Below are 16,693 nucleotides of genomic sequence, written 5' to 3'. Positions count from 1 at the left end.
TAGCTAATCCTTTCCAGCCCTTGGCCGGTTAGCTCAGCTGGTTAGAGCGTGGTGCTAATAACGCCAAGGTCATGGGTTCGATCCCCATACGGGCCATGCTGTGTTTTTTCTCCCAGTGACCTCGACCTATCAAATACCCCTACATGTCTTCCATGTCCAATATCTGCCCTCTTTCATTTAGGAGGCAGTCCTACATTCCACATGCGGTGGAACATACAGATGTGCCGGAATAGCTCAGTTGGGAGAGCGTTAGACTGAAGATCTAAAGGTCCCTGGTTCGATCCCGGGTTCTGGCAGCGCGACGTGAGTCTTGGAGCTAGTTGCCGGTAGCGTCTCCACCTTCATTGATGCGACGTCCATGGTGTAATGGTTAACACTCTGGGCTCTGAATCCAGCGATCTGAGTTCAAATCTCAGTGGGACCTGTCTCAGGCTCACTTTTGAGCCCCAAGGCACACTCCTGCTTAAAAATGTTTCTTTTGCACTATTGCTTGTGGTGTAGTTAGCCATTTCCAGCCCTTGGCCGGTTAGCTCAGCCGGTTAGAGCGTGGTGCTAATAACGCCAAGGTCATGGGTTCGATCCCCGTACAGGCCATGCTGTGTTTTTTCTCCCAGTGACCTCGACCTATCAAATACCCCTACATGTCTTCCATGTCCAATATCTGCCCTCTTTCATTTAGGAGGCAGTCCTACATTCCACATGCGGTGGAATAAACAGATGTGCCGGAATAGCTCAGTTGGGAGAGCGTTAGACTGAAGATCTAAAGGTCCCTGGATCGATCCCGGGTTCTGGCAGCGCGATGTGAGTCTTGGAGCTAGTTGCCGGTAGCGTCTCCACCTTCATCGATGCGACGTACATCCCGGTTCCATGGTGTAATGGTTAGGGCTCTGAATCCAGCGATCTGAGTTCAAATCTCAGTGGGACCTGTCTCAGGCTCACTTTTGAGCCCCAAGGCACACTCCTGCTTAAAAATGTTTCTTTTGCACTTTTGCTTGTGGTCTAGCTAATCCTTTCCAGCCCTTGGCCGGTTAGCTCAGCTGGTTAGAGCGTGGTGCTAATAACGCCAAGGTCATGGGTTCGATCCCCATACGGGCCATGCTGTGTTTTTTCTCCCAGTGACCTCGACCTATCAAATACCCCTACATGTCTTCCATGTCCAATATCTGCCCTCTTTCATTTAGGAGGCAGTCCTACATTCCACATGCGGTGGAACATACAGATGTGCCGGAATAGCTCAGTTGGGAGAGCGTTAGACTGAAGATCTAAAGGTCCCTGGTTCGATCCCGGGTTCTGGCAGCGCGACGTGAGTCTTGGAGCTAGTTGCCGGTAGCGTCTCCACCTTCATTGATGCGACGTCCATGGTGTAATGGTTAACACTCTGGGCTCTGAATCCAGCGATCTGAGTTCAAATCTCAGTGGGACCTGTCTCAGGCTCACTTTTGAGCCCCAAGGCACACTCCTGCTTAAAAATGTTTCTTTTGCACTATTGCTTGTGGTGTAGTTAGCCATTTCCAGCCCTTGGCCGGTTAGCTCAGCCGGTTAGAGCGTGGTGCTAATAACGCCAAGGTCATGGGTTCGATCCCCATACGGGCCATGCTGTGTTTTTTCTCCCAGTGACCTCGACCTATCAAATACCCCTACATGTCTTCCATGTCCAATATCTGCCCTCTTTCATTTAGGAGGCAGTCCTACATTCCACATGCGGTGGAATAAACAGATGTGCCGGAATAGCTCAGTTGGGAGAGCGTTAGACTGAAGATCTAAAGGTCCCTGGATCGATCCCGGGTTCTGGCAGCGCGATGTGAGTCTTGGAGCTAGTTGCCGGTAGCGTCTCCACCTTCATCGATGCGACGTACATCCCGGTTCCATGGTGTAATGGTTAGGGCTCTGAATCCAGCGATCTGAGTTCAAATCTCAGTGGGACCTGTCTCAGGCTCACTTTTGAGCCCCAAGGCACACTCCTGCTTAAAAATGTTTCTTTTGCACTTTTGCTTGTGGTCTAGCTAATCCTTTCCAGCCCTTGGCCGGTTAGCTCAGCTGGTTAGAGCGTGGTGCTAATAACGCCAAGGTCATGGGTTCGATCCCCATACGGGCCATGCTGTGTTTTTTCTCCCAGTGACCTCGACCTATCAAATACCCCTACATATCTTTCATGTCCAATATCTGCCCTCTTTCATTTAGGAGGCAGTCCTACATTCCACATGTGGTGGAACATACAGATTTGCCGGAATAGCTCAGTTGGGAGAGCGTTAGACTGAAGATCTAAAGGTCCCTGGTTCGATCCCGGGTTCTGGCAGCGCGACGTGAGTCTTGGAGCTAGTTGCCGGTAGCGTCTCCACCTTCATTGATGCGACGTCCATGGTGTAATGGTTAACACTCTGGGCTTTGAATCCAGCGATCTGAGTTCAAATCTCAGTGGGACCTGTCTCAGGCTCACTTTTGAGCCCCAAGGCAAACTCCTGCTTAAAAATGTTTCTTTTGCACTTTTGCTTGTGGTGTAGTTAGCCATTTCCAGCCCTTGGCCGGTTAGCTCAGCCGGTTAGAGCGTGGTGCTAATAACGCCAAGGTCATGGGTTCGATCCCCATACGGGCCATGCTGTGTTTTTTCTCCCAGTGACCTCGACCTATCAAATACCCCTACATGTCTTCCATGTCCAATATCTGCCCTCTTTCATTTAGGAGGCAGTCCTACATTCCACATGCGGTGGAATAAACAGATGTGCCGGAATAGCTCAGTTGGGAGAGCGTTAGACTGAAGATCTAAAGGTCCCTGGTTCGATCCCGGGTTCTGGCAGCGCGATGTGAGTCTTGGAGCTAGTTGCCGGTAGCGTCTCCACCTTCATCGATGCGACGTACATCCCGGTTCCATGGTGTAATGGTTAGGGCTCTGAATCCAGCGATCTTAGTTCAAATCTCAGTGGGACCTGTCTCAGGCTCACTTTTGAGCCCCATGGCACACTCCTGCTTAAAAATGTTTCTTTTGCACTTTTGCTTGTGGTCTAGCTAATCTTTTCCAGCCCTTGGCCGGTTAGCTCAGCTGGTTAGAGCGTGGTGCTAATAACACCAAGGTCATGGGTTCGATCCCCATACGGGCCATGCTGTGTTTTTTCTCCCAGTGACCTCGACCTATCAAATACCCCTACATATCTTTCATGTCCAATATCTGCCCTCTTTCATTTAGGAGGCAGTCCAACATTCCACATGTGGTGGAACATACAGATGTGCCGGAATAGCTCAGTTGGGAGAGCGTTAGACTGAAGATCTAAAGGTCCCTGGTTCGATCCCGGGTTCTGGCAGCGCGACGTGAGTCTTGGAGCTAGTTGCCGGTAGCGTCTCCACCTTCATAGATGTGACGTCCATGGTGTAATGGTTAACACTCTGGGCTTTGAATCCAGCGATCTGAGTTCAAATCTCAGTGGGACCTGTCTCAGGCTCACTTTTGAGCCCCAAGGCAAACTCCTGCTTAAAAATGTTTCTTTTGCACTTTTGCTTGTGGTGTAGTTAGCCATTTCCAGCCCTTGGCCGGTTAGCTCAGCTGGTTAGAGCGTGGTGCTAATAACGCCAAGGTCATGGGTTTGATCCCCATACGGGCCATGCTGTGTTTTTTCTCCCAGTGACCTCGACCTATCAAATACCCCTACATATCTTTCATGTCCAATATCTGCCCTCTTTCATTTAGGAGGCAGTCCTACATTCCACATGCGGTGGAACAAACAGATGTGCCGGAATAGCTCAGTTGGGAGAGCGTTAGACTGAAGATCTAAAGGTCCCTGGTTCGATCCCGGGTTCTGGCAGCGCGATGTGAGTCTTGGAGCTAGTTGCCGGTAGCGTCTCCACCTTCATCGATGCGACGTACATCCCGGCTCCATGGTGTAATGGTTAGGGCTCTGAATCCAGCGATCTGAGTTCAAATCTCAGTGGGACCTGTCTCAGGCTCACTTTTGAGCCCCAAGGCACACTCCTGCTTAAAAATGTTTCTTTTCAACTTTTGCTTGTTTTTTAGCTAATCCTTTCCAGCCCTTGGCCGGTTAGCTCAGCTGGTTAGAGCGTGGTGCTAATAACACCAAGGTCATGGGTTCGATCCCCATACGGGCCATGCTGTGTTTTTTCTCCCAGTGACCTCGACCTATCAAATACCCCTACATATCTTTCATGTCCAATATCTGCCCTCTTTCATTTAGGAGGCAGTCCTACATTCCACATGTGGTGGAACATACAGATGTGCCGGAATAGCTCAGTTGGGAGAGCGTTAGACTGAAGATCTAAAGGTCCCTGGTTCGATCCCGGGTTCTGGCAGCGCGACGTGAGTCTTGGAGCTAGTTGCCGGTAGCGTCTCCACCTTCATTGATGCGATGTACATCCCGGTTCCATGGTGTAATGGTTAGCACTCTGGGCTCTGAATCCAGCGATCTGAGTTCAAATCTCAGTGGGACCTGTCTCAGGCTCACTTTTGAGCCCCAAGGCACACTCCTGCTTAAAAATGTTTCTTTTGCACTATTGCTTGTGGTGTAGTTAGCCATTTCCAGTCCTTGGCCGGTTAGCTCAGCCGGTTAGAGCGTGGTGCTAATAACGCCAAGGTCATGGGTTCGATCCCCATACGGGCCATGCTGTGTTTTTTCTCCCAGTGACCTCGACCTATCAAATACCCCTACATGTCTTCCATGTCCAATATCTGCCCTCTTTCATTTAGGAGGCAGTCCTACATTCCACATGCGGTGGAATAAACAGATGTGCCGGAATAGCTCAGTTGGGAGAGCGTTAGACTGAAGATCTAAAGGTCCCTGGTTCGATCCCGGGTTCTGGCAGCGCGACGTGAGTCTTGGAGCTAGTTGCCGGTAGCGTCTCCACCTTCATTGATGCGACGTCCATGGTGTAATGGTTAACACTCTGGGCTTTGAATCCAGCGATCTGAGTTCAAATCTCAGTGGGACCTGTCTCAGGCTCACTTTTGAGCCCCAAGGCAAACTCCTGCTTAAAAAGGTTTCTTTTGCACTTTTGCTTGTGGTGTAGTTAGCCATTTCCAGCCCTTGGCCGGTTAGCTCAGCTGGTTAGAGCGTGGTGTTAATAACGCCGAGGTCATGGGTTCGATCCCCATACGGGCCATGCTGTGTTTTTTCTCCCAGTGACCTCGACCTATCAAATACCCCTACATGTCTTCCATGTCCAATATCTGCCCTCTTTCATTTAGGAGGCAGTCCTACATTCCACATGCGGTGGAACAAACAGATGTGCCGGAATAGCTCAGTAGGGAGAGCGTTAGACTGAAGATCTAAAGGTCCCTGTTTCGATCCCGGGTTCTGGCAGCGCGATGTGAGTCTTGGAGCTAGTTGCCGGTAGCGTCTCCACCTTCATTGATGCGACGTACATCCCGGTTCCATGGTGTAATGGTTAGCACTCTGGGCTCTGAATCCAGCGATCTGAGTTCAAATCTCAGTGGGACCTGTCTCAGGCTCACTTTTGAGCCCCAAGGCACACTCCTGCTTAAAAATGTTTCTTTTGCACTTTTGCTTGTGGTGTAGTTAACCATTTCCAGCCCTTGGCCGGTTAGCTCAGCTGGTTAGAGCGTGGTGCTAATAACGCCAAGGTCATGGGTTCGATCCCCATACAGGCCATGCTGTGTTTTTTCTCCCAGTGACCTCGACCTATCAAATACCCCTGCATATCTTTCATGTCCAATATCTGCCCTCTTTCATTTAGGAGGCAGTCCTACATTCCACATGTGGTGGAACAAACAGATTTGCCGGAATAGCTCAGTTGGGAGAGCGTTAGACTGAAGATCTAAAGGTCCCTGGTTCGATCCCGGGTTCTGGCAGCGCGACGTGAGTCTTGGAGCTAGTTGCCGGTAGCGTCTCCACCTTCATTGATGCGACGTCCATGGTGTAATGGTTAACACTCTGGGCTTTGAATCCAGCGATCTGAGTTCAAATCTCAGTGGGACCTGTCTCAGGCTCACTTTTGAGCCCCAAGGCAAACTCCTGCTTAAAAATGTTTCTTTTGCACTTTTGCTTGTGGTGTAGTTAGCCATTTCCAGCCCTTGGCCGGTTAGCTCAGCTGGTTAGAGCGTGGTGCTAATAACGCCAAGGTCATGGGTTCGATCCCCATACGGGCCATGCTGTGTTTTTTCTCCCAGTGACCTCGACCTATCAAATACCCCTACATGTCTTCCATGTCCAATATCTGCCCTCTTTCATTTAGGAGGCAGTCCTACATTCCACATGCGGTGGAATAAACAGATGTGCCGGAATAGCTCAGTTGGGAGAGCGTTAGACTGAAGATCTAAAGGTCCCTGGTTCGATCCCGGGTTCTGGCAGCGCGATGTGAGTCTTGGAGCTAGTTGCCGGTAGCGTCTCCACCTTCATCGATGCGACGTACATCCCGGTTCCATGGTGTAATGGTTAGGGCTCTGAATCCAGCGATCTTAGTTCAAATCTCAGTGGGACCTGTCTCAGGCTCACTTTTGAGCCCCAAGGCACACTCCTGCTTAAAAATGTTTCTTTTGCACTTTTGCTTGTGGTGTAGTTAGCCATTTCCAGCCCTTGGCCGGTTAGCTCAGCTGGTTAGAGCGTGGTGCTAATAACGCCAAGGTCATGGGTTCGATCCCCATACGGGCCATGCTGTGTTTTTTCTCCCAGTGACCTCGACCTATCAAATACCCCTACATGTCTTCCATGTCCAATATCTGCCCTCTTTCATTTAGGAGGCAGTCCTACATTCCACATGCGGTGGAACATACAGATGTGCCGGAATAGCTCAGTTGGGAGAGCGTTAGATTGAAGATCTAAAGGTCCCTGGTTCGATCCCGGGTTCTGGCAGCGCGACGTGAGTCTTGGAGCTAGTTGCCAGTAGCGTCTCCACCTTCATTGATGCGACGTCCATGGTGTAATGGTTAACACTCTGGGCTTTGAATCCAGCGATCTGAGTTCAAATCTCAGTGGGACCTGTCTCAGGCTCACTTTTGAGCCCCAAGGCAAACTCCTGCTTAAAAATGTTTCTTTTGCACTTTTGCTTGTGGTGTAGTTAGCCATTTCCAGCCCTTGGCCGGTTAGCTCAGCTGGTTAGAGCGTGGTGCTAATAACACCAAGGTCATGGGTTCGATCCCCATACGGGCTATGCTGTGTTTTTTCTCCCAGTGACCTCGACCTATCAAATACCCCTACATGTCTTCCATGTCCAATATCTGCCCTCTTTCATTTAGGAGGCAGTCCTACATTCCACATGCGGTGGAACAAACAGATGTGCCGGAATAGCTCAGTTGGGAGAGCGTTAGACTGAAGATCTAAAGGTCCCTGGTTCGATCCCGGGTTCTGGCAGCGCGATGTGAGTCTTGGAGCTAGTTGCCGGTAGCATCTCCACCTTCATTGATGCGATGTACATCCCGGTTCCATGGTGTAATGGTTAGCACTCTGGGCTCTGAATCCAGCGATCTGAGTTCAAATCTCAGTGGGACCTGTCTCAGGCTCACTTTTGAGCCCCAAGGCACACTCCTGCTTAAAAATGTTTCTTTTGCACTATTGCTTGTGGTGTAGTTAGCCATTTCCAGCCCTTGGCCGGTTAGCTCAGCCGGTTAGAGCGTGGTGCTAATAACGCCAAGGTCATGGGTTCGATCCCCATACGGGCCATGCTGTGTTTTTTCTCCCAGTGACCTCGACCTATCAAATACCCCTACATGTCTTCCATGTCCAATATCTGCCCTCTTTCATTTAGGAGGCAGTCCTACATTCCACATGCGGTGGAACAAACAGATGTGCCGGAATAGCTCAGTTGGGAGAGCGTTAGACTGAAGATCTAAAGGTCCCTGGTTCGATCCCGGGTTCTGGCAGCGCGATGTGAGTCTTGGAGCTAGTTGCCGGTAGCATCTCCACCTTCATTGATGCGATGTACATCCCGGTTCCATGGTGTAATGGTTAGCACTCTGGGCTCTGAATCCAGCGATCTGAGTTCAAATCTCAGTGGGACCTGTCTCAGGCTCACTTTTGAGCCCCAAGGCACACTCCTGCTTAAAAATGTTTCTTTTGCACTATTGCTTGTGGTGTAGTTAGCCATTTCCAGCCCTTGGCCGGTTAGCTCAGCCGGTTAGAGCGTGGTGCTAATAACGCCAAGGTCATGGGTTCGATCCCCATACGGGCCATGCTGTGTTTTTTCTCCCAGTGACCTCGACCTATCAAATACCCCTACATGTCTTCCATGTCCAATATCTGCCCTCTTTCATTTAGGAGGCAGTCCTACATTCCACATGCGGTGGAATAAACAGATGTGCTGGAATAGCTCAGTTGGGAGAGCGTTAGACTGAAGATCTAAAGGTCCCTGGTTCGATCCCGGGTTCTGGCAGCGCGATGTGAGTCTTGGAGCTAGTTGCCGGTAGCGTCTCCACCTTCATCGATGCGACGTACATCCTGGTTCCATGGTGTAATGGTTAGGGCTCTGAATCCAGCGATCTGAGTTCAAATCTCAGTGGGACCTGTCTCAGGCTCACTTTTGAGCCCCAAGGCACACTCCTGCTTAAAAATGTTTCTTTTGCACTTTTGCTTGTGGTCTAGCTAATCCTTTCCAGCCCTTGGCCGGTTAGCTCAGCTGGTTAGAGCGTGGTGCTAATAACGCCAAGGTCATGGGTTCGATCCCCATACGGGCCATGCTGTGTTTTTTCTCCCAGTGACCTCGACCTATCAAATACCCCTACATATCTTTCATGTCCAATATCTGCCCTCTTTCATTTAGGAGGCAGTCCTACATTCCACATGTGGTGGAACATACAGATTTGCCGGAATAGCTCAGTTGGGAGAGCGTTAGACTGAAGATCTAAAGGTCCCTGGTTCGATCCCGGGTTCTGGCAGCGCGACGTGAGTCTTGGAGCTAGTTGCCAGTAGCGTCTCCACCTTCATTGATGCGACGTCCATGGTGTAATGGTTAACACTCTGGGCTTTGAATCCAGCGATCTGAGTTCAAATCTCAGTGGGACCTGTCTCAGGCTCACTTTTGAGCCCCAAGGCAAACTCCTGCTTAAAAATGTTTCTTTTGCACTTTTGCTTGTGGTGTAGTTAGCCATTTCCAGCCCTTGGCCGGTTAGCTCAGCTGGTTAGAGCGTGGTGTTAATAACGCCGAGGTCATGGGTTCGATCCCCATACGGGCCATGCTGTGTTTTTTCTCCCAGTGACCTCGACCTATCAAATACCCCTACATGTCTTCCATGTCCAATATCTGCCCTCTTTCATTTAGGAGGCAGTCCTACATTCTACATGCGGTGGAACAAACAGATGTGCCGGAATAGCTCAGTTGGGAGAGCGTTAGACTGAAGATCTAAAGGTCCCTGGTTCGATCCCGGGTTCTGGCAGCGCGATGTGAGTCTTGGAGCTAGTTGCCGGTAGTGTCTCCACCTTCATTGATGCGACGTACATCCCGGTTCCATGGTGTAATGGTTAGCACTCTGGGCTCTGAATCCAGCGATCTGAGTTCAAATCTCAGTGGGACCTGTCTCAGGCTCACTTTTGAGCCCCAAGGCACACTCCTGCTTAAAAATGTTTCTTTTGCACTTTTGCTTGTGGTGTAGTTAGCCATTTCCAGCCCTTGGCCGGTTAGCTCAGCTGGTTAGAGCGTGGTGCTAATAACACCAAGGTCATGGGTTCGATCCCCATACGGGCTATGCTGTGTTTTTTCTCCCAGTGACCTCGACCTATCAAATACCCCTACATGTCTTCCATGTCCAATATCTGCCCTCTTTCATTTAGGAGGCAGTCCTACATTCCACATGCGGTGGAACAAACAGATGTGCCGGAATAGCTCAGTTGGGAGAGCGTTAGACTGAAGATCTAAAGGTCCCTGGTTCGATCCCGGGTTCTGGCAGCGCGATGTGAGTCTTGGAGCTAGTTGCCGGTAGCATCTCCACCTTCATTGATGCGATGTACATCCCGGTTCCATGGTGTAATGGTTAGCACTCTGGGCTCTGAATCCAGCGATCTGAGTTCAAATCTCAGTGGGACCTGTCTCAGGCTCACTTTTGAGCCCCAAGGCACACTCCTGCTTAAAAATGTTTCTTTTGCACTATTGCTTGTGGTGTAGTTAGCCATTTCCAGCCCTTGGCCGGTTAGCTCAGCCGGTTAGAGCGTGGTGCTAATAACGCCAAGGTCATGGGTTCGATCCCCATACGGGCCATGCTGTGTTTTTTCTCCCAGTGACCTCGACCTATCAAATACCCCTACATGTCTTCCATGTCCAATATCTGCCCTCTTTCATTTAGGAGGCAGTCCTACATTCCACATGCGGTGGAACAAACAGATGTGCCGGAATAGCTCAGTTGGGAGAGCGTTAGACTGAAGATCTAAAGGTCCCTGGTTCGATCCCGGGTTCTGGCAGCGCGATGTGAGTCTTGGAGCTAGTTGCCGGTAGCATCTCCACCTTCATTGATGCGATGTACATCCCGGTTCCATGGTGTAATGGTTAGCACTCTGGGCTCTGAATCCAGCGATCTGAGTTCAAATCTCAGTGGGACCTGTCTCAGGCTCACTTTTGAGCCCCAAGGCACACTCCTGCTTAAAAATGTTTCTTTTGCACTATTGCTTGTGGTGTAGTTAGCCATTTCCAGCCCTTGGCCGGTTAGCTCAGCCGGTTAGAGCGTGGTGCTAATAACGCCAAGGTCATGGGTTCGATCCCCATACGGGCCATGCTGTGTTTTTTCTCCCAGTGACCTCGACCTATCAAATACCCCTACATGTCTTCCATGTCCAATATCTGCCCTCTTTCATTTAGGAGGCAGTCCTACATTCCACATGCGGTGGAATAAACAGATGTGCTGGAATAGCTCAGTTGGGAGAGCGTTAGACTGAAGATCTAAAGGTCCCTGGTTCGATCCCGGGTTCTGGCAGCGCGATGTGAGTCTTGGAGCTAGTTGCCGGTAGCGTCTCCACCTTCATCGATGCGACGTACATCCTGGTTCCATGGTGTAATGGTTAGGGCTCTGAATCCAGCGATCTGAGTTCAAATCTCAGTGGGACCTGTCTCAGGCTCACTTTTGAGCCCCAAGGCACACTCCTGCTTAAAAATGTTTCTTTTGCACTTTTGCTTGTGGTCTAGCTAATCCTTTCCAGCCCTTGGCCGGTTAGCTCAGCTGGTTAGAGCGTGGTGCTAATAACGCCAAGGTCATGGGTTCGATCCCCATACGGGCCATGCTGTGTTTTTTCTCCCAGTGACCTCGACCTATCAAATACCCCTACATATCTTTCATGTCCAATATCTGCCCTCTTTCATTTAGGAGGCAGTCCTACATTCCACATGTGGTGGAACATACAGATTTGCCGGAATAGCTCAGTTGGGAGAGCGTTAGACTGAAGATCTAAAGGTCCCTGGTTCGATCCCGGGTTCTGGCAGCGCGACGTGAGTCTTGGAGCTAGTTGCCAGTAGCGTCTCCACCTTCATTGATGCGACGTCCATGGTGTAATGGTTAACACTCTGGGCTTTGAATCCAGCGATCTGAGTTCAAATCTCAGTGGGACCTGTCTCAGGCTCACTTTTGAGCCCCAAGGCAAACTCCTGCTTAAAAATGTTTCTTTTGCACTTTTGCTTGTGGTGTAGTTAGCCATTTCCAGCCCTTGGCCGGTTAGCTCAGCTGGTTAGAGCGTGGTGTTAATAACGCCGAGGTCATGGGTTCGATCCCCATACGGGCCATGCTGTGTTTTTTCTCCCAGTGACCTCGACCTATCAAATACCCCTACATGTCTTCCATGTCCAATATCTGCCCTCTTTCATTTAGGAGGCAGTCCTACATTCTACATGCGGTGGAACAAACAGATGTGCCGGAATAGCTCAGTTGGGAGAGCGTTAGACTGAAGATCTAAAGGTCCCTGGTTCGATCCCGGGTTCTGGCAGCGCGATGTGAGTCTTGGAGCTAGTTGCCGGTAGTGTCTCCACCTTCATTGATGCGACGTACATCCCGGTTCCATGGTGTAATGGTTAGCACTCTGGGCTCTGAATCCAGCGATCTGAGTTCAAATCTCAGTGGGACCTGTCTCAGGCTCACTTTTGAGCCCCAAGGCACACTCCTGCTTAAAAATGTTTCTTTTGCACTTTTGCTTGTGGTGTAGTTAGCCATTTCCAGCCCTTGGCCGGTTAGCTCAGCTGGTTAGAGCGTGGTGCTAATAATGCCAAGGTCATGGGTTCGATCCCCATACGGGCCATGCTGTGTTTTTTCTCCCAGTGACCTCGACCTATCAAATACCCCTACATGTCTTCCAGGTCCAATATCTGCCCTCTTTCATTTAGGAGGCAGTCCTACATTCCACATGCGGTGGAATAATCAGATGTGCCGGAATAGCTCAGTTGGGAGAGCGTTAGACTGAAGATCTAAAGGTCCCTGGTTCGATCCCGGGTTCTGGCAGCGCGATGTGAGTCTTGGAGCTAGTTGCCGGTAGCGTCTCCACCTTCATCGATGCGACGTACATCCTGGTTCCATGGTGTAATGGTTAGGGCTCTGAATCCAGCGATCTGAGTTCAAATCTCAGTGGGACCTGTCTCAGGCTCACTTTTGAGCCCCAAGGCACACTCCTGCTTAAAAATGTTTCTTTTGCACTTTTGCTTGTGGTCTAGCTAATCCTTTCCAGCCCTTGGCCGGTTAGCTCAGCTGGTTAGAGCGTGGTGCTAATAACGCCAAGGTCATGGGTTCGATCCCCATACGGGCCATGCTGTGTTTTTTCTCCCAGTGACCTCGACCTATCAAATACCCCTACATATCTTTCATGTCCAATATCTGCCCTCTTTCATTTAGGAGGCAGTCCTACATTCCACATGTGGTGGAACATACAGATTTGCCGGAATAGCTCAGTTGGGAGAGCGTTAGACTGAAGATCTAAAGGTCCCTGGTTCGATCCCGGGTTCTGGCAGCGCGACGTGAGTCTTGGAGCTAGTTGCCAGTAGCGTCTCCACCTTCATTGATGCGACGTCCATGGTGTAATGGTTAACACTCTGGGCTTTGAATCCAGCGATCTGAGTTCAAATCTCAGTGGGACCTGTCTCAGGCTCACTTTTGAGCCCCAAGGCAAACTCCTGCTTAAAAATGTTTCTTTTGCACTTTTGCTTGTGGTGTAGTTAGCCATTTCCAGCCCTTGGCCGGTTAGCTCAGCTGGTTAGAGCGTGGTGTTAATAACGCCGAGGTCATGGGTTCGATCCCCATACGGGCCATGCTGTGTTTTTTCTCCCAGTGACCTCGACCTATCAAATACCCCTACATGTCTTCCATGTCCAATATCTGCCCTCTTTCATTTAGGAGGCAGTCCTACATTCTACATGCGGTGGAACAAACAGATGTGCCGGAATAGCTCAGTTGGGAGAGCGTTAGACTGAAGATCTAAAGGTCCCTGGTTCGATCCCGGGTTCTGGCAGCGCGATGTGAGTCTTGGAGCTAGTTGCCGGTAGTGTCTCCACCTTCATTGATGCGACGTACATCCCGGTTCCATGGTGTAATGGTTAGCACTCTGGGCTCTGAATCCAGCGATCTGAGTTCAAATCTCAGTGGGACCTGTCTCAGGCTCACTTTTGAGCCCCAAGGCACACTCCTGCTTAAAAATGTTTCTTTTGCACTTTTGCTTGTGGTGTAGTTAGCCATTTCCAGCCCTTGGCCGGTTAGCTCAGCTGGTTAGAGCGTGGTGCTAATAACGCCAAGGTCATGGGTTCGATCCCCATACGGGCCATGCTGTGTTTTTTCTCCCAGTGACCTCGACCTATCAAATACCCCTACATGTCTTCCAGGTCCAATATCTGCCCTCTTTCATTTAGGAGGCAGTCCTACATTCCACATGCGGTGGAATAAACAGATGTGCCGGAATAGCTCAGTTGGGAGAGCGTTAGACTGAAGATCTAAAGGTCCCTGGTTCGATCCCGGGTTCTGGCAGCGCGACGTGAGTCTTGGAGCTAGTTGCCGGTAGCGTCTCCACCTTCATTGATGTGACGTCCATGGTGTAATGGTTAACACTCTGGGCTTTGAATCCAGCGATCTGAGTTCAAATCTCAGTGGGACCTGTCTCAGGCTCACTTTTGAGCCCCAAGGCAAACTCCTGCTTAAAAATGTTTCTTTTGCACTTTTGCTTGTGGTGTAGTTAGCCATTTCCAGCCCTTGGCCGGTTAGCTCAGCTGGTTAGAGCGTGGTGTTAATAACGCCGAGGTCATGGGTTCGATCCCCATACGGGCCATGCTGTGTTTTTTCTCCCAGTGACCTCGACCTATCAAATACCCCTACATGTCTTCCATGTCCAATATCTGCCCTCTTTCATTTAGGAGGCAGTCCTACATTCCACATGCGGTGGAACAAACAGATGTGCCGGAATAGCTCAGTTGGGAGAGCGTTAGACTGAAAATCTAAAGGTCCCTGGTTCGATCCCGGGTTCTGGCAGCGCGATGTGAGTCTTGGAGCTAGTTGCCGGTAGCGTCTCCACCTTCATTGATGCGACGTACATCCCGGTTCCATGGTGTAATGGTTAGCACTCTGGGCTCTGAATCCAGCGATCTGAGTTCAATTCTCAGTGGGACCTGTCTCAGGCTCACTTTTGAGCCCCAAGGCACACTCCTGCTTAAAAATGTTTCTTTTGCACTTTTGCTTGTGGTGTAGTTAGCCATTTCCAGCCCTTGGCCGGTTAGCTCAGCTGGTTAGAGCGTGGTGCTAATAACGCCAAGGTCATGGGTTCGATCCCCATACGGGCCATGCTGTGTTTTTTCTCCCAGTGACCTCGACCTATCAAATACCCCTACATATCTTTCATGTCCAATATCTGCCCTCTTTCATTTAGGAGGCAGTCCTACATTCCACATGTGGTGGAACAAACAGATTTGCCGGAATAGCTCAGTTGGGAGAGCGTTAGACTGAAGATCTAAAGGTCCCTGGTTCGATCCCGGGTTCTGGCAGCGCGACGTGAGTCTTGGAGCTAGTTGCCGGTAGCGTCTCCACCTTCATTGATGCGACGTCCATGGTGTAATGGTTAACACTCTGGGCTTTGAATCCAGCGATCTGAGTTCAAATCTCAGTGGGACCTGTCTCAGGCTCACTTTTGAGCCCCAAGGCAAACTCCTGCTTAAAAATGTTTCTTTTGCACTTTTGCTTGTGGTGTAGTTAGCCATTTCCAGCCCTTGGCCGGTTAGCTCAGCTGGTTAGAGCGTGGTGCTAATAACGCCAAGGTCATGGGTTCGATCCCCATACGGGCCATGCTGTGTTTTTTCTCCCAGTGACCTCGACCTATCAAATACCCCTACATGTCTTCCATGTCCAATATCTGCCCTCTTTCATTTAGGAGGCAGTCCTACATTCCACATGCGGTGGAATAATCAGATGTGCCGGAATAGCTCAGTTGGGAGAGCGTTAGACTGAAGATCTAAAGGTCCCTGGTTCGATCCCGGGTTCTGGCAGCGCGATGTGAGTCTTGGAGCTAGTTGCCGGTAGCGTCTCCACCTTCATCGATGCGACGTACATCCCGGTTCCATGGTGTAATGGTTAGGGCTCTGAATCCAGCGATCTTAGTTCAAATCTCAGTGGGACCTGTCTCAGGCTCACTTTTGAGCCCCAAGGCACACTCCTGCTTAAAAATGTTTCTTTTGCACTTTTGCTTGTGGTGTAGTTAGCCATTTCCAGCCCTTGGCCGGTTAGCTCAGCTGGTTAGAGCGTGGTGCTAATAACGCCAAGGTCATGGGTTCGATCCCCATACGGGCCATGCTGTGTTTTTTCTCCCAGTGACCTCGACCTATCAAATACCCCTACATGTCTTCCATGTCCAATATCTGCCCTCTTTCATTTAGGAGGCAGTCCTACATTCCACATGCGGTGGAATAAACAGATGTGCCGGAATAGCTCAGTTGGGAGAGCGTTAGACTGAAGATCTAAAGGTCCCTGGTTCGATCCCGGGTTCTGGCAGCGCGACGTGAGTCTTGGAGCTAGTTGCCGGTAGCGTCTCCACCTTCATTGATGCGACGTCCATGGTGTAATGGTTAACACTCTGGGCTTTGAATCCAGCGATCTGAGTTCAAATCTCAGTGGGACCTGTCTCAGGCTCACTTTTGAGCCCCAAGGCAAACTCCTGCTTAAAAATGTTTCTTTTGCACTTTTGCTTGTGGTGTAGTTAGCCATTTCCAGCCCTTGGCCGGTTAGCTCAGCTGGTTAGAGCGTGGTGTTAATAACGCCGAGGTCATGGGTTCGATCCCCATACGGGCCATGCTGTGTTTTTTCTCCCAGTGACCTCGACCTATCAAATACCCCTACATGTCTTCCATGGCCAATATCTGCCCTCTTTCATTTAGGAGGCAGTCCTACATTCCACATGTGGTGGAACATACAGATTTGCCGGAATAGCTCAGTTGGGAGAGCGTTAGACTGAAGATCTAAAGGTCCCTGTTTCGATCCCGGGTTCTGGCAGCGCGACGTGAGTCTTGGAGCTAGTTGCCAGTAGCGTCTCCACCTTCATTGATGCGACGTCCATGGTGTAATGGTTAACACTCTGGGCTTTGAATCCAGCGATCTGAGTTCAAATCTCAGTGGGACCTGTCTCAGGCTCACTTTTGAGCCCCAAGGCACACTCCTGCTTAAAAATGTTTCTTTTGCACTTTTGCTTGTGGTGTAGTTAGCCATTTCCAGCCCTTGGCCGGTTAGCTCAGCTGGTTAGAGCGTGGTGCTAATAACGCCAAGGTCATGGGTTCGATCCCCATACGGGCCATGCTGTGTTTTTTCTCC

The 16,693-nt window shown here is 50.3% G+C and overlaps 76 non-coding genes across 76 annotated transcripts; all 76 read left to right on the top strand.

The window, feature by feature from the left end:
- Positions 1-22: 22 nt before the first annotated feature.
- Positions 23-96, top strand: trnai-aau (transfer RNA isoleucine (anticodon AAU)). The gene has a single exon. It is a non-coding gene; the product is annotated as a tRNA-Ile (tRNA).
- A 127-nt stretch (positions 97-223) lies between these two features.
- trnaf-gaa (transfer RNA phenylalanine (anticodon GAA)) lies at positions 224-296 on the top strand. Its single transcript has one exon. It is a non-coding gene; the product is annotated as a tRNA-Phe (tRNA).
- A 224-nt stretch (positions 297-520) lies between these two features.
- Positions 521-594, top strand: trnai-aau (transfer RNA isoleucine (anticodon AAU)). Its single transcript has one exon. It is a non-coding gene; the product is annotated as a tRNA-Ile (tRNA).
- Positions 595-721: 127 nt separating this feature from the next.
- Positions 722-794, top strand: trnaf-gaa (transfer RNA phenylalanine (anticodon GAA)). Its single transcript has one exon. It is a non-coding gene; the product is annotated as a tRNA-Phe (tRNA).
- A 228-nt stretch (positions 795-1,022) lies between these two features.
- On the top strand, positions 1,023-1,096 carry trnai-aau (transfer RNA isoleucine (anticodon AAU)). The gene has a single exon. It is a non-coding gene; the product is annotated as a tRNA-Ile (tRNA).
- Positions 1,097-1,223: 127 nt separating this feature from the next.
- trnaf-gaa (transfer RNA phenylalanine (anticodon GAA)) lies at positions 1,224-1,296 on the top strand. The gene has a single exon. It is a non-coding gene; the product is annotated as a tRNA-Phe (tRNA).
- A 224-nt stretch (positions 1,297-1,520) lies between these two features.
- trnai-aau (transfer RNA isoleucine (anticodon AAU)) lies at positions 1,521-1,594 on the top strand. Its single transcript has one exon. It is a non-coding gene; the product is annotated as a tRNA-Ile (tRNA).
- Positions 1,595-1,721: 127 nt separating this feature from the next.
- On the top strand, positions 1,722-1,794 carry trnaf-gaa (transfer RNA phenylalanine (anticodon GAA)). Its single transcript has one exon. It is a non-coding gene; the product is annotated as a tRNA-Phe (tRNA).
- Positions 1,795-2,022: 228 nt separating this feature from the next.
- Positions 2,023-2,096, top strand: trnai-aau (transfer RNA isoleucine (anticodon AAU)). Its single transcript has one exon. It is a non-coding gene; the product is annotated as a tRNA-Ile (tRNA).
- Positions 2,097-2,223: 127 nt separating this feature from the next.
- trnaf-gaa (transfer RNA phenylalanine (anticodon GAA)) lies at positions 2,224-2,296 on the top strand. The gene has a single exon. It is a non-coding gene; the product is annotated as a tRNA-Phe (tRNA).
- A 224-nt stretch (positions 2,297-2,520) lies between these two features.
- trnai-aau (transfer RNA isoleucine (anticodon AAU)) lies at positions 2,521-2,594 on the top strand. Its single transcript has one exon. It is a non-coding gene; the product is annotated as a tRNA-Ile (tRNA).
- A 127-nt stretch (positions 2,595-2,721) lies between these two features.
- trnaf-gaa (transfer RNA phenylalanine (anticodon GAA)) lies at positions 2,722-2,794 on the top strand. Its single transcript has one exon. It is a non-coding gene; the product is annotated as a tRNA-Phe (tRNA).
- Positions 2,795-3,022: 228 nt separating this feature from the next.
- trnai-aau (transfer RNA isoleucine (anticodon AAU)) lies at positions 3,023-3,096 on the top strand. Its single transcript has one exon. It is a non-coding gene; the product is annotated as a tRNA-Ile (tRNA).
- Positions 3,097-3,223: 127 nt separating this feature from the next.
- On the top strand, positions 3,224-3,296 carry trnaf-gaa (transfer RNA phenylalanine (anticodon GAA)). Its single transcript has one exon. It is a non-coding gene; the product is annotated as a tRNA-Phe (tRNA).
- A 224-nt stretch (positions 3,297-3,520) lies between these two features.
- Positions 3,521-3,594, top strand: trnai-aau (transfer RNA isoleucine (anticodon AAU)). The gene has a single exon. It is a non-coding gene; the product is annotated as a tRNA-Ile (tRNA).
- Positions 3,595-3,721: 127 nt separating this feature from the next.
- On the top strand, positions 3,722-3,794 carry trnaf-gaa (transfer RNA phenylalanine (anticodon GAA)). Its single transcript has one exon. It is a non-coding gene; the product is annotated as a tRNA-Phe (tRNA).
- Positions 3,795-4,022: 228 nt separating this feature from the next.
- trnai-aau (transfer RNA isoleucine (anticodon AAU)) lies at positions 4,023-4,096 on the top strand. The gene has a single exon. It is a non-coding gene; the product is annotated as a tRNA-Ile (tRNA).
- A 127-nt stretch (positions 4,097-4,223) lies between these two features.
- Positions 4,224-4,296, top strand: trnaf-gaa (transfer RNA phenylalanine (anticodon GAA)). The gene has a single exon. It is a non-coding gene; the product is annotated as a tRNA-Phe (tRNA).
- A 67-nt stretch (positions 4,297-4,363) lies between these two features.
- trnaq-cug (transfer RNA glutamine (anticodon CUG)) lies at positions 4,364-4,435 on the top strand. The gene has a single exon. It is a non-coding gene; the product is annotated as a tRNA-Gln (tRNA).
- Positions 4,436-4,531: 96 nt separating this feature from the next.
- trnai-aau (transfer RNA isoleucine (anticodon AAU)) lies at positions 4,532-4,605 on the top strand. Its single transcript has one exon. It is a non-coding gene; the product is annotated as a tRNA-Ile (tRNA).
- A 127-nt stretch (positions 4,606-4,732) lies between these two features.
- trnaf-gaa (transfer RNA phenylalanine (anticodon GAA)) lies at positions 4,733-4,805 on the top strand. Its single transcript has one exon. It is a non-coding gene; the product is annotated as a tRNA-Phe (tRNA).
- Positions 4,806-5,029: 224 nt separating this feature from the next.
- On the top strand, positions 5,030-5,103 carry trnai-aau (transfer RNA isoleucine (anticodon AAU)). The gene has a single exon. It is a non-coding gene; the product is annotated as a tRNA-Ile (tRNA).
- Positions 5,104-5,370: 267 nt separating this feature from the next.
- On the top strand, positions 5,371-5,442 carry trnaq-cug (transfer RNA glutamine (anticodon CUG)). The gene has a single exon. It is a non-coding gene; the product is annotated as a tRNA-Gln (tRNA).
- Positions 5,443-5,538: 96 nt separating this feature from the next.
- On the top strand, positions 5,539-5,612 carry trnai-aau (transfer RNA isoleucine (anticodon AAU)). The gene has a single exon. It is a non-coding gene; the product is annotated as a tRNA-Ile (tRNA).
- Positions 5,613-5,739: 127 nt separating this feature from the next.
- trnaf-gaa (transfer RNA phenylalanine (anticodon GAA)) lies at positions 5,740-5,812 on the top strand. Its single transcript has one exon. It is a non-coding gene; the product is annotated as a tRNA-Phe (tRNA).
- A 224-nt stretch (positions 5,813-6,036) lies between these two features.
- Positions 6,037-6,110, top strand: trnai-aau (transfer RNA isoleucine (anticodon AAU)). Its single transcript has one exon. It is a non-coding gene; the product is annotated as a tRNA-Ile (tRNA).
- Positions 6,111-6,237: 127 nt separating this feature from the next.
- Positions 6,238-6,310, top strand: trnaf-gaa (transfer RNA phenylalanine (anticodon GAA)). The gene has a single exon. It is a non-coding gene; the product is annotated as a tRNA-Phe (tRNA).
- Positions 6,311-6,538: 228 nt separating this feature from the next.
- trnai-aau (transfer RNA isoleucine (anticodon AAU)) lies at positions 6,539-6,612 on the top strand. Its single transcript has one exon. It is a non-coding gene; the product is annotated as a tRNA-Ile (tRNA).
- Positions 6,613-6,739: 127 nt separating this feature from the next.
- trnaf-gaa (transfer RNA phenylalanine (anticodon GAA)) lies at positions 6,740-6,812 on the top strand. The gene has a single exon. It is a non-coding gene; the product is annotated as a tRNA-Phe (tRNA).
- Positions 6,813-7,036: 224 nt separating this feature from the next.
- trnai-aau (transfer RNA isoleucine (anticodon AAU)) lies at positions 7,037-7,110 on the top strand. Its single transcript has one exon. It is a non-coding gene; the product is annotated as a tRNA-Ile (tRNA).
- Positions 7,111-7,237: 127 nt separating this feature from the next.
- Positions 7,238-7,310, top strand: trnaf-gaa (transfer RNA phenylalanine (anticodon GAA)). The gene has a single exon. It is a non-coding gene; the product is annotated as a tRNA-Phe (tRNA).
- Positions 7,311-7,377: 67 nt separating this feature from the next.
- trnaq-cug (transfer RNA glutamine (anticodon CUG)) lies at positions 7,378-7,449 on the top strand. Its single transcript has one exon. It is a non-coding gene; the product is annotated as a tRNA-Gln (tRNA).
- A 96-nt stretch (positions 7,450-7,545) lies between these two features.
- Positions 7,546-7,619, top strand: trnai-aau (transfer RNA isoleucine (anticodon AAU)). Its single transcript has one exon. It is a non-coding gene; the product is annotated as a tRNA-Ile (tRNA).
- A 127-nt stretch (positions 7,620-7,746) lies between these two features.
- trnaf-gaa (transfer RNA phenylalanine (anticodon GAA)) lies at positions 7,747-7,819 on the top strand. Its single transcript has one exon. It is a non-coding gene; the product is annotated as a tRNA-Phe (tRNA).
- Positions 7,820-7,886: 67 nt separating this feature from the next.
- trnaq-cug (transfer RNA glutamine (anticodon CUG)) lies at positions 7,887-7,958 on the top strand. The gene has a single exon. It is a non-coding gene; the product is annotated as a tRNA-Gln (tRNA).
- Positions 7,959-8,054: 96 nt separating this feature from the next.
- On the top strand, positions 8,055-8,128 carry trnai-aau (transfer RNA isoleucine (anticodon AAU)). The gene has a single exon. It is a non-coding gene; the product is annotated as a tRNA-Ile (tRNA).
- A 127-nt stretch (positions 8,129-8,255) lies between these two features.
- trnaf-gaa (transfer RNA phenylalanine (anticodon GAA)) lies at positions 8,256-8,328 on the top strand. The gene has a single exon. It is a non-coding gene; the product is annotated as a tRNA-Phe (tRNA).
- Positions 8,329-8,556: 228 nt separating this feature from the next.
- On the top strand, positions 8,557-8,630 carry trnai-aau (transfer RNA isoleucine (anticodon AAU)). The gene has a single exon. It is a non-coding gene; the product is annotated as a tRNA-Ile (tRNA).
- Positions 8,631-8,757: 127 nt separating this feature from the next.
- trnaf-gaa (transfer RNA phenylalanine (anticodon GAA)) lies at positions 8,758-8,830 on the top strand. Its single transcript has one exon. It is a non-coding gene; the product is annotated as a tRNA-Phe (tRNA).
- Positions 8,831-9,054: 224 nt separating this feature from the next.
- Positions 9,055-9,128, top strand: trnai-aau (transfer RNA isoleucine (anticodon AAU)). The gene has a single exon. It is a non-coding gene; the product is annotated as a tRNA-Ile (tRNA).
- Positions 9,129-9,255: 127 nt separating this feature from the next.
- Positions 9,256-9,328, top strand: trnaf-gaa (transfer RNA phenylalanine (anticodon GAA)). The gene has a single exon. It is a non-coding gene; the product is annotated as a tRNA-Phe (tRNA).
- A 67-nt stretch (positions 9,329-9,395) lies between these two features.
- Positions 9,396-9,467, top strand: trnaq-cug (transfer RNA glutamine (anticodon CUG)). The gene has a single exon. It is a non-coding gene; the product is annotated as a tRNA-Gln (tRNA).
- Positions 9,468-9,563: 96 nt separating this feature from the next.
- On the top strand, positions 9,564-9,637 carry trnai-aau (transfer RNA isoleucine (anticodon AAU)). The gene has a single exon. It is a non-coding gene; the product is annotated as a tRNA-Ile (tRNA).
- Positions 9,638-9,764: 127 nt separating this feature from the next.
- On the top strand, positions 9,765-9,837 carry trnaf-gaa (transfer RNA phenylalanine (anticodon GAA)). The gene has a single exon. It is a non-coding gene; the product is annotated as a tRNA-Phe (tRNA).
- A 67-nt stretch (positions 9,838-9,904) lies between these two features.
- On the top strand, positions 9,905-9,976 carry trnaq-cug (transfer RNA glutamine (anticodon CUG)). The gene has a single exon. It is a non-coding gene; the product is annotated as a tRNA-Gln (tRNA).
- Positions 9,977-10,072: 96 nt separating this feature from the next.
- trnai-aau (transfer RNA isoleucine (anticodon AAU)) lies at positions 10,073-10,146 on the top strand. Its single transcript has one exon. It is a non-coding gene; the product is annotated as a tRNA-Ile (tRNA).
- A 127-nt stretch (positions 10,147-10,273) lies between these two features.
- Positions 10,274-10,346, top strand: trnaf-gaa (transfer RNA phenylalanine (anticodon GAA)). Its single transcript has one exon. It is a non-coding gene; the product is annotated as a tRNA-Phe (tRNA).
- Positions 10,347-10,413: 67 nt separating this feature from the next.
- On the top strand, positions 10,414-10,485 carry trnaq-cug (transfer RNA glutamine (anticodon CUG)). Its single transcript has one exon. It is a non-coding gene; the product is annotated as a tRNA-Gln (tRNA).
- Positions 10,486-10,581: 96 nt separating this feature from the next.
- Positions 10,582-10,655, top strand: trnai-aau (transfer RNA isoleucine (anticodon AAU)). Its single transcript has one exon. It is a non-coding gene; the product is annotated as a tRNA-Ile (tRNA).
- A 127-nt stretch (positions 10,656-10,782) lies between these two features.
- trnaf-gaa (transfer RNA phenylalanine (anticodon GAA)) lies at positions 10,783-10,855 on the top strand. The gene has a single exon. It is a non-coding gene; the product is annotated as a tRNA-Phe (tRNA).
- A 228-nt stretch (positions 10,856-11,083) lies between these two features.
- trnai-aau (transfer RNA isoleucine (anticodon AAU)) lies at positions 11,084-11,157 on the top strand. Its single transcript has one exon. It is a non-coding gene; the product is annotated as a tRNA-Ile (tRNA).
- A 127-nt stretch (positions 11,158-11,284) lies between these two features.
- On the top strand, positions 11,285-11,357 carry trnaf-gaa (transfer RNA phenylalanine (anticodon GAA)). Its single transcript has one exon. It is a non-coding gene; the product is annotated as a tRNA-Phe (tRNA).
- Positions 11,358-11,581: 224 nt separating this feature from the next.
- trnai-aau (transfer RNA isoleucine (anticodon AAU)) lies at positions 11,582-11,655 on the top strand. Its single transcript has one exon. It is a non-coding gene; the product is annotated as a tRNA-Ile (tRNA).
- Positions 11,656-11,782: 127 nt separating this feature from the next.
- trnaf-gaa (transfer RNA phenylalanine (anticodon GAA)) lies at positions 11,783-11,855 on the top strand. The gene has a single exon. It is a non-coding gene; the product is annotated as a tRNA-Phe (tRNA).
- Positions 11,856-11,922: 67 nt separating this feature from the next.
- On the top strand, positions 11,923-11,994 carry trnaq-cug (transfer RNA glutamine (anticodon CUG)). Its single transcript has one exon. It is a non-coding gene; the product is annotated as a tRNA-Gln (tRNA).
- A 96-nt stretch (positions 11,995-12,090) lies between these two features.
- On the top strand, positions 12,091-12,164 carry trnai-aau (transfer RNA isoleucine (anticodon AAU)). The gene has a single exon. It is a non-coding gene; the product is annotated as a tRNA-Ile (tRNA).
- A 127-nt stretch (positions 12,165-12,291) lies between these two features.
- trnaf-gaa (transfer RNA phenylalanine (anticodon GAA)) lies at positions 12,292-12,364 on the top strand. The gene has a single exon. It is a non-coding gene; the product is annotated as a tRNA-Phe (tRNA).
- Positions 12,365-12,592: 228 nt separating this feature from the next.
- trnai-aau (transfer RNA isoleucine (anticodon AAU)) lies at positions 12,593-12,666 on the top strand. The gene has a single exon. It is a non-coding gene; the product is annotated as a tRNA-Ile (tRNA).
- A 127-nt stretch (positions 12,667-12,793) lies between these two features.
- trnaf-gaa (transfer RNA phenylalanine (anticodon GAA)) lies at positions 12,794-12,866 on the top strand. Its single transcript has one exon. It is a non-coding gene; the product is annotated as a tRNA-Phe (tRNA).
- A 224-nt stretch (positions 12,867-13,090) lies between these two features.
- Positions 13,091-13,164, top strand: trnai-aau (transfer RNA isoleucine (anticodon AAU)). The gene has a single exon. It is a non-coding gene; the product is annotated as a tRNA-Ile (tRNA).
- A 127-nt stretch (positions 13,165-13,291) lies between these two features.
- Positions 13,292-13,364, top strand: trnaf-gaa (transfer RNA phenylalanine (anticodon GAA)). The gene has a single exon. It is a non-coding gene; the product is annotated as a tRNA-Phe (tRNA).
- A 67-nt stretch (positions 13,365-13,431) lies between these two features.
- Positions 13,432-13,503, top strand: trnaq-cug (transfer RNA glutamine (anticodon CUG)). The gene has a single exon. It is a non-coding gene; the product is annotated as a tRNA-Gln (tRNA).
- A 96-nt stretch (positions 13,504-13,599) lies between these two features.
- Positions 13,600-13,673, top strand: trnai-aau (transfer RNA isoleucine (anticodon AAU)). The gene has a single exon. It is a non-coding gene; the product is annotated as a tRNA-Ile (tRNA).
- Positions 13,674-13,800: 127 nt separating this feature from the next.
- On the top strand, positions 13,801-13,873 carry trnaf-gaa (transfer RNA phenylalanine (anticodon GAA)). The gene has a single exon. It is a non-coding gene; the product is annotated as a tRNA-Phe (tRNA).
- Positions 13,874-14,097: 224 nt separating this feature from the next.
- On the top strand, positions 14,098-14,171 carry trnai-aau (transfer RNA isoleucine (anticodon AAU)). Its single transcript has one exon. It is a non-coding gene; the product is annotated as a tRNA-Ile (tRNA).
- A 127-nt stretch (positions 14,172-14,298) lies between these two features.
- trnaf-gaa (transfer RNA phenylalanine (anticodon GAA)) lies at positions 14,299-14,371 on the top strand. The gene has a single exon. It is a non-coding gene; the product is annotated as a tRNA-Phe (tRNA).
- A 67-nt stretch (positions 14,372-14,438) lies between these two features.
- On the top strand, positions 14,439-14,510 carry trnaq-cug (transfer RNA glutamine (anticodon CUG)). The gene has a single exon. It is a non-coding gene; the product is annotated as a tRNA-Gln (tRNA).
- A 96-nt stretch (positions 14,511-14,606) lies between these two features.
- On the top strand, positions 14,607-14,680 carry trnai-aau (transfer RNA isoleucine (anticodon AAU)). Its single transcript has one exon. It is a non-coding gene; the product is annotated as a tRNA-Ile (tRNA).
- Positions 14,681-14,807: 127 nt separating this feature from the next.
- trnaf-gaa (transfer RNA phenylalanine (anticodon GAA)) lies at positions 14,808-14,880 on the top strand. Its single transcript has one exon. It is a non-coding gene; the product is annotated as a tRNA-Phe (tRNA).
- Positions 14,881-15,104: 224 nt separating this feature from the next.
- trnai-aau (transfer RNA isoleucine (anticodon AAU)) lies at positions 15,105-15,178 on the top strand. The gene has a single exon. It is a non-coding gene; the product is annotated as a tRNA-Ile (tRNA).
- Positions 15,179-15,305: 127 nt separating this feature from the next.
- trnaf-gaa (transfer RNA phenylalanine (anticodon GAA)) lies at positions 15,306-15,378 on the top strand. The gene has a single exon. It is a non-coding gene; the product is annotated as a tRNA-Phe (tRNA).
- A 228-nt stretch (positions 15,379-15,606) lies between these two features.
- Positions 15,607-15,680, top strand: trnai-aau (transfer RNA isoleucine (anticodon AAU)). Its single transcript has one exon. It is a non-coding gene; the product is annotated as a tRNA-Ile (tRNA).
- Positions 15,681-15,807: 127 nt separating this feature from the next.
- Positions 15,808-15,880, top strand: trnaf-gaa (transfer RNA phenylalanine (anticodon GAA)). Its single transcript has one exon. It is a non-coding gene; the product is annotated as a tRNA-Phe (tRNA).
- Positions 15,881-16,104: 224 nt separating this feature from the next.
- On the top strand, positions 16,105-16,178 carry trnai-aau (transfer RNA isoleucine (anticodon AAU)). Its single transcript has one exon. It is a non-coding gene; the product is annotated as a tRNA-Ile (tRNA).
- A 127-nt stretch (positions 16,179-16,305) lies between these two features.
- On the top strand, positions 16,306-16,378 carry trnaf-gaa (transfer RNA phenylalanine (anticodon GAA)). Its single transcript has one exon. It is a non-coding gene; the product is annotated as a tRNA-Phe (tRNA).
- A 224-nt stretch (positions 16,379-16,602) lies between these two features.
- Positions 16,603-16,676, top strand: trnai-aau (transfer RNA isoleucine (anticodon AAU)). The gene has a single exon. It is a non-coding gene; the product is annotated as a tRNA-Ile (tRNA).
- Positions 16,677-16,693: the final 17 nt, after the last annotated feature.

Source organism: Paramormyrops kingsleyae, chromosome 25 (genome assembly GCF_048594095.1).
Source record: "Paramormyrops kingsleyae isolate MSU_618 chromosome 25, PKINGS_0.4, whole genome shotgun sequence".
Lineage (NCBI taxonomy): Eukaryota > Metazoa > Chordata > Actinopteri > Osteoglossiformes > Mormyridae > Paramormyrops > Paramormyrops kingsleyae.
The sequence above is the reverse complement of the archived record's forward strand: the minus strand, read 5'-3'. Positions and strand labels throughout refer to the sequence as shown.